The sequence below is a fragment of the Arachis ipaensis genome, chromosome B02 (assembly GCF_000816755.2).
Source record: "Arachis ipaensis cultivar K30076 chromosome B02, Araip1.1, whole genome shotgun sequence".
NCBI classification, from domain to species: Eukaryota; Viridiplantae; Streptophyta; class Magnoliopsida; order Fabales; family Fabaceae; genus Arachis; species Arachis ipaensis.
In genome coordinates this window covers 43813356-43822170 of record NC_029786.2, presented here as the reverse complement: position 1 = coordinate 43822170, position 8815 = coordinate 43813356, and positions in this window count along the sequence as shown.

Below are 8815 nucleotides of genomic sequence, written 5' to 3'. Positions count from 1 at the left end.
CTATTTTCGGCCACAAAGTGAAAATGAGCCAGCCTTGGGGGTTTTGGGGGTGTAGGGTGAGTTTTGATTGGTTGGCTTGGAGGTGGATTAAAATAATATTAAAATATCTCAGGTGTATAACTACTAAAACTAGATGTATCGGAACACTTGTAAAAACATCTCTAAAAATTATTTTCTAAGCTACTAGCATAAATGACACTAGTAACATATTTATTATGAGAATAAAACATGAATAATGAGGCCTTAGCATTGCTAAATTCATCAGAGAGTGCTGGTGCTAAGCTGCACCAGTAAACTGTGAACCCGGTTAAACCGATTTTCTGTTTTTAACTAAAACTGACCAGGTAACCTTATAATATCATTCAAGAAGCTTATAATACTAATATAATGATAATATCATGCTATTATCTCTCTTATCTCATAAATCGAGTCCAGTTTGTCAAACTGAGACTATTTACGAAAAACCGAATCAAAACTCCTAACCGATACGGTTCAAAAACTAGGTTCTTCGTGACCGCGTTATCGAGCTTGCCTTAGAAAAGGTTCTAGCTTAAATATAACATAATGATAATGAGGATTGAGATACTTGATGATATATCAAAGGTTTTCCCCTTACTGATCCTTCAGAGAAATCCGTACTTTCAGAAAAGATCTCGCATACTCGAAAACTGGGGTTGTTACATTCTACCCTCCAAAAAGAAAATTTTGCCCTCAAAATTTCAGTTACCTGAGAATAGATGCGGGTAATCAGCTTTCATCTTATCTTCCCATTCCCAAGTGTGTTCTTCTTCTACTTTTTGTCCCCAAGCTACTTTGACTAAGCGAACAGTTTTGCCTCTTAGCTGCTTATCACTTCTTTCTACGATCCGAACTGGTGATGCTTGATATGTCAAATTGTTTTGTAACTGTACTGTTTCTGGTTGTAAAATGTGACTTTCATCGGTAATATATTTCTTATGTTGCGAGACATGAAAAACACCATGAAGGTTTAATAAGTAAGGAGAAGGGCTATTTGATAAGCTACTAGACCGACTCTTTTAAGTATTTGGAAAGGTCCTATATATCGAGGGTTAAGCTTTTTAGCCTTAAGGGCTCTACCTATTCCAGTAGTCGGGGTTACTTTTAGAAAAACATTGTCTCCCTCACTAAACTCTAAGGGTCTACGTCTATTATCGGCATAACTCTTTTGACGGCTCTGTGCTGTCTGGATCTTTTGGCGAATCCCCTTTATCTTCTCAGTAGTTTCTTGCACTAAGTCTGGACCTAAGACACTAGCTTCTCCATCATCATTCCAGCACAATGGTGTCTGACATCTCCTTCCGTAGAGAGCTTCATAAGGTGCCATCCCGATACTTTGTTGGTAACTATTGTTGTAGACGAACTCGACCAACGGCAAATATTTATCCCAACTACCCTGGTTATCCATCACACAAGATCTTAGCATGTCTTCTAATGTCTGGATTGTCCACTCTGATTGTCCGTCTGTCTAAGGATGGTATGCTGTACTCATGTACAATTCTGTTCCCAACGCTTTCTGGAAAGCTCCCCAGAATCTGGAAGTAAACATCGGATCTCGATCTGAAACAATTAATGAAGGTATCCTGTGCAATCGTACGATTTTTTGAATATATATCCGTGCCAACCTTTCTAAAGTATAGTCAACTCGAATCAGAAGGAAGTGCGCTGACTTTGTTAACCTGTCCACAATTACCCAAATGGCATCATGCCCTGTTGAGGTTCTTGGCAATCTCGTGATAAAATCCATAGTGGTCTGCTCCCATTTCCATTGTGGTATTTCCAAGGGTTGCAGGGTTCCTAACGGCTTCTGATGTTCCACCTTCACCTTCTGACAGGTTAAACATTTTGAGACACAATAAGCTACCTTTTTTTTTTCAAGCCCGGCCACCAGAACGTTTGTTTCAAATTTTGATACATCTTTGTTACTCCAGGATGCATAGAGAATCTACTTTGATGAGCTTTTGCAAGAATCCTTTGTCGCAAATCCCAGAGTTAGGCACACAAATTCTGTTCTTGTACCTCCATACACTACTATGATCCTGTCTCACAGCTTCTGGTCCTTCTGCTCCCATACGTCTTAACATTGTCATCATTTCTGAATCCTAAATACAATCTTTGGTATATCTAGCTCGCTTACTCGAATTTGGTGATGACCCGATCGCAAGTCAATCTTAGAGAACACAGTTGCACCTTTCAACTGATACATCAAATCATCAATCCGTGGAAGTGGATACTTGTTCTTAATAGTGACCTTATTTAGCTGTCGGTAATCTACGCAAAGTCTCATTCCACCGTCCTTCCTCTTTACTAGCAATACTGGGGCTCCCCATGGTGATGCACTTGAACGAATAAATTTCTTTCCAAGTAGCTCATCTAACTGCTTCTTCAACTCTGCAAGTTCCAATGGTGACATCCGATATGGTGCTATGGAAATTGGTCCGGTTCCAGGTACTAGTTGAATGCTGAATTCTATCTCTCGCTGAGGAGGAAATTCGGGGATGTCGTCCAAGAAAATATTAGGAAATTCCTTCACCATTCGGATTTATTCTAGGCTTAATTCACTATCATTCGAGCTAGCCGCTAACAGAACGTACCCCTCATAATCACTCCCGTCTAAGGTAAGTCTTACAAAATTTAGATATAAGGTATGAGATAGAATTGGTTTAGTGTGTGGACTATCAGATGGATTAACAGCAGTTCTTTCAAAGCAATCATGAAAAACATGATATTTAGATAACCAATCTAGCCCTAGAATAACTTCTAGACCACATGGAGGCAAACAGATTAAATCATGTATGAAAGTCCTGTTCCTAATAGTAAATGGTACTTGCAGGCACACTAAATTGGTCAAAGCATTTTGGGATGCAGGTGTATGGACAATTAAATCAAAATTTAACTCAGAGAAATCTAGTCCCAACTCACAAGCAACAGTTAAAGAGATAAAGGAATGCGATGCACCCGAGTCATACAGTACAGTTAGAAATCGATTTTTGACATAACACTGACCTTGGATCAGGGCGTCTGATTGCATAGCATCATCAGCAGTCATAGCAAACACTCGACCTTATTCCTGAGTTCGCACTAGATTCCGAACAAATTTTCTTGGGTAGATCCTAGCTTTGTGTCCAGATTCCTCACAAGTAAAATAAATGTTCGTTCCTTACAGCATCCAAATCTGATATAGCCATAGCCATGGAGATCATAACAGCTGTGAGGATAGCTGTACCTCGCATCGATTCATCATGCGAAACTCGATTAAACTATGCCTATTCGCAGTCATTAAGGTTCTATCCGCACCAAACAATCAACGTTAAGGTGATCAGTCTTAATATTTCAAGTAAGGCACGAACATTTCCAAAATGAACGCTCATAGACATTCATGCCAAATGTATCTTAAAAATACCCTAACAGCATGAGACACAAAAGCAGAGTATGCAATGAAGCATAGTCAGTCCACTCCCCAGGATCTATTGGGAACGAACTGCTCTGATACCAAATTGTAATGACCCAGCTCCCAGTATGCCATGGTCATACAAGAAGCTAAGTGTTACCAACTTGTTCTTCCTAATTATTAACTATTACTTAATATATGAGCCTGTTCCTTGTTAGAACATTTCCAATTTTACGAGTAACTTTTTTTTTATTCGCTGTGGATGATAATGTAAAATAAACAAACATACATTGAGAGCAATGAAAGCAAGCGTAGAGAAATATAGAAATATAGCAGATAATATACATCATGTACACTATAACACAACATGTAGCATTTACACAAGATCAAGTCAGTTTACGTCCTCGTCAACCTACGTAGCTAATAAATACACGACACTCCCAGGGCCTGCCTATACAAAAAGCCGCTAAACTGGTACCCAGGCTAGCCTAACCACTACATAGCTCCCAGCTCTCGGGTGTTCTAACACAAGTGAAAGACTAACTATCAGATAATGTCAGACTAGAGTGTCATCAAAAGAATACCCCTTCGCTGTCAAACTATCTCTACACGTGACCGTTTGGAGAATCGCCATGAGGCTCGTCCACCTTCTCATCCTGCTCTATCTCTATCTCAGGATCCTTCTCCTCCTTATCATCCGCAGCTACAACTATACCCTCAGATCCACCAGAAGCATTGCTGTCACTATGTACAAATCCATTCGCGAGCACAGGTCCGTTCGCGTAAATAGGAGCTATCCCATCGTCCGGTAGTGTCGGCTCAGCAGGCTGTGGAAAGTCAAGGATCGGCTCAGGGGAAAAGTCCCACTCTGGTGGTATCACAGGTACGTAGTCACCAGCTAACTCAGAGTCACCAGAAATGATAGGCTCAGGTTTCATCACATTCAAAGGTTGAGCTGGTATAGGGTGTCCGGGACCGTCAGGAAAAGGATGTACAGGTGCATCAGGGAGTAACCAGGACAAGGGAAAGTTGTAGGGTGCGTCAGGATCAAAAAGTGGACTAGACAGAGGATGTTAAAAAGGGAAATTTTGTAACACGTAACGTCTCATACGAGGCTCCGCACTCAAAATGTAGTAACCATAGTACACTGGATCCTCGTAAACGTAAGGGTCCTCGAACTCATAGAATATCATGCCCATCTCCATCTGAAGGGGAGGAAGGGAAATAAGGGGGTAAGAACTGGGGAGTTCTTAGTAGAGCCGGGGTTATTAGTTACGTTCATTTATTTGGAGTCGATTAGCAGACGAATAACATAATATAGCAAAGCAGTAAACAGAAGATAAAGATAGAAAGAGAAAGTAGAGACAACAGAAAGCAGAACACAAACAAAAGAATACAGGAAAACAAAACACAGAAATAGCGTACAAGCAGACAAATATAAAGAAATAGATCACACACAGAAAAGAATGCAGCAGAGAATGATGCGTAGACAAGAATGATGCATGTCTAGCCCTAGCGCAGGCCATGAGCTCATGTGTCCGTTGGCTGCCCGCAATCCTGACATTTATCCGGTCACGAGTAATCCCGATTTCCTGGATACAATTTTCCGTTCCTAAATAAATGCGCATATAATAATTGCCGCTCATTTGAGACAGCCTCTGCTTACTGCAGGAAAATATATATATACTCTGCTCTGCTCTGGGGAAGCAGAAAATAGCTGTAGGTAACTTAATTTCTCTCTTTATTATATTACTCTTCTCTTTATATCTCTTTACTCTGTTCTAGTTTCTCTTTTCTCTGTATCTTTTTACTCTGCTCTGGTTACTCTGTTCTTTGTATCTCTTTACTCTGCTCTGGTTACTCTGTTCTATGTGTTTCTCTATTCTGCTCTGACATCTTTGCTTAACGTATGTATTTAAAGCTTATGTAAATTTCGGTATGAATAGTTAGCATGTCCCAAGTATAGGTTCATTAAGTCTATACTGAAATAGTTTATCTTTTCATATAATACCTAATCCTAGTCGCAACTCAAGTACTAACTAAATTGCCCTAGTTCGTTCACTAGTCTCTGTCTGTTTTTCTGTCATTAAAATTTTACAGACTTTTTCTTTGATTTTTAACTTTTCTTTAACTTTTTATCTTTTCTTTATCTTTGCCTCACTAACATGTTATTACCACTCCCTAAGTGTTTTATGAAGGTAATTATGAGATTCTGCACCTAAAGTTGTCTTTCTAAAACTTTTACAGAAAACTACCTTTTTCACATTATTTTATTATTTTTATTAAAATATTATTTTTAATTAAATATTATTATTTAATATTTTATTATTATTTATTATTTTATCATTAATTTTCGAAAATTAACTTAACTTTTACTTTTAACCTTTAAAATTCACTTTTTACCACCCGTAACTTTTAATATTTCTACTTTTACCACCCTAACTTTTAGAAATTACAAAATAACCCCCCCAAACACCAAAATATTTACTTCCTTGCCCTTTCTAAGATCTAAAAGGTGTTCTTCAATGTCCTTCACCACACTCAAAGTGTTCTTCGTGTTCTTCGTATATTCTTCAGATTATTTCTATGTTTTTACCCGTTTTTCAATCGTTTCAGCAACCGATTTTCACCATAATTCAAATTAAATTAGCAGCCACTAAAACCCCATCTCTTCTACATGATTTTAACACAAATTGAACCCCAATTTAAGGATTAGGGTTCGGTTTTTCAGCAGCCATGAAGAACATAAGTTTCAAGTTGAATATCATCAAATTTCATCAAATTTTCACCAAAATTTCAACAAGAATCAATCATATAAACAATCAATTTCAAGCACATCCAAAACATATCATAATCATACAACTCAAACAAAATCAATCAAGATTAATTTCGTCAAACCCTACCTGGTTTTGCTGCTCCTAATTCAGTTAGACTTTCAGGTGGTCCTTAAGCACTTTTTCCTCCTAAATCACATCAAGAACAACTTTAAATCCAAAAACCCTCAACTAACCAAATCTCACTCAGCATGTTAGGAAGTGATTTCTAACCTTAGACTTGCTGGAAGTTCACGTTTCTTGGCCCTCAAGTCAAGTTAAGCATGATTCCTAAGGAAGAACATCAAGAAAACACATGTTTAAACATGTTTCCTTGAAACCGAATCAAAAGAGAGATGGTGCAGCCAACTCACCTTGATTCCAGCCTTGATAAGTCATATGATCATGTAAAGAAATAAGAGAGGATCATTTTGGTCAGATTGGAATTTTGATTTGAGTTTTAGTTCAGCAGAAATCAAGCTTTGAAGATTTGGAACTAAGAACTTTTCTCTCTTTTTCTCTCTTCCTATTTTCGGCCACAAAGTGAAAATGAGCCAGCCTTGGGGGTTTTGGGGGTGAAGGGTGAGTTGTGATTGGTTGGCTTGGAGGTGGATTAAAATAATATTAAAATATCTCAGGTGTACAACTACTAAAACTAGATGTATCGGAACATTTGTAAAAACATCTCTAAAAATTATTTTCTAAGCTACTAGCATAAATGACACTAGTAACATATTTATTATGAGAATAAAACATGACTAATGAGGCCTTAGCATTGCTAAAGTAATCAGAGAGTGCTGGTGCTAAGCTGCACCAGTAAACTGTGAACCCGGTTAAACCGATTTTCTGTTTTTAACTAAAACTGACCAGGTAACCTTATAATATCATTCAAGAAGCTTATAATACTAATATAATGATAATATCATTCTATTATCTCTCTTATCTCATAAATCGAGTCCGATTTGTCAAACTGAGTCTATTTACGAAAAACCGAATCAAAACTCCTAACCGATACGGTTCAAAAACTAGGTTCTTCGTGACCGCGTTATCGAGCTTGCCTTAGAAAAGGTTCTAGCTTAAAGATAACATAATGACAATGAGGATTGAGATACTTGATGATATATCAAAGGTTTTCCCCTTACTGATCCTTCGGAGAAATCCGTACTTTCAAAAAAGATCTCACGTACTCGAAAACCGGGGTTGTTACAATAAGCATCCATGAAGGAAATGTACTTATATCCGGAGGAGGCATCCACTAGAGCGTCTATGCTTGGGAGTGGATAAGGATCTTTTGGACAGGCTTTATTGAGGTCGGTATAATCAGTGCACATTCGCCATTTCCCATTTGACTTTTTCACTAATACAACGTTGGCCAGCCATAGTAGATACTTGAATTCTCTTATGAATCCTACCTCTAGTAGAGCTAGTACCTGTTCTTCCACAGCTTAGGATCTCTCTGGTCCGAGCTTTCAACGCTTCTGTTATACTGGCCGAGATCCTGGGTATACTACCAGTTTGTGGCACATTAGTTTAAGATCTATGCCTGGCATATTTGCGGCTTTCCATGCAAAGAGGTCGGCATTATCTCTTAGGAACTGTATTAGAGACTCCTTTATGTCTCTTTTCAAAGTCGCCCCAATATTTATTGTTTTATCTGGGATATCTCCGATCTGGACTTCTTCGATCTCACCCTCCGGTTGCAGACGAAGTTTTTCCTTACCTTGAACTCCTCCAAGTTCGATACTGTTGATTTCTTCTCCTTTGCCTTTAAGGTTCAGACTTTCGTTGTAACAGTGTCACGCAATTTTCTGGTCTCCTTTTATTATGGCTATCCCTTTTGGGGTTGGAAACTTCATGCATAAATGTGGAGTCAAAACTACTGTGACAAGCTGATTTAGCGTTGTCCGACCTATCAGGGCATTGTAGGCTGAGCTTGCGTCGACTACAATGTAGTCTATGTTGAATGTACTTGATCAGGTTCCCTTTCCAAGGGTTGTATGTAGTGATATATATCCAAGGGGTTGGATTGGAATATCTCCTAGTCCAAACAAGCTATTCGGATATGCTCTGAACTCTTTTTCTTGTAGGCCGAGTTTGTCGAAGGCAGATTTAAACAAGATATCCGCCAAGCTTCCTTCGTCTACCAATTTGTGATGGAGATTGGCATTGGCCAATATGATAGTAATGACCATTGGATCCTCATGTCCCGAGATGATGCCTGCAGCATCTTCCTGGGTAAAAGTAATAGTAGGGAGGTCGGGTGGTCCTTCTTCTCCTCCAACATGATATACTTCTTTAAGGTGCCTTTTGCAAGATGATTTGGAGATCTCTCCTCCTGCGAATCCTGCATTTATCATGTGAACGTGCCTCTCTGGGGTTCGGGGTGGTTGTTCAGCTCGTCCGAGCTCTTCATCTCTTCTTCTTTTTCTGGGTTCATCCGTTTTGTTGGCTAAGTATCGATCTAGTCGCCCCTCTCTTACCAATTTTTCTATGACATTCTTTAAGTCGAAAAACTCGTTTGTAGGGTGTCCATAGATTCGGTGGTATTCATAGTATTCTGTCTGATTTCCCCTTCCTTTTTTGCTTTTGATTG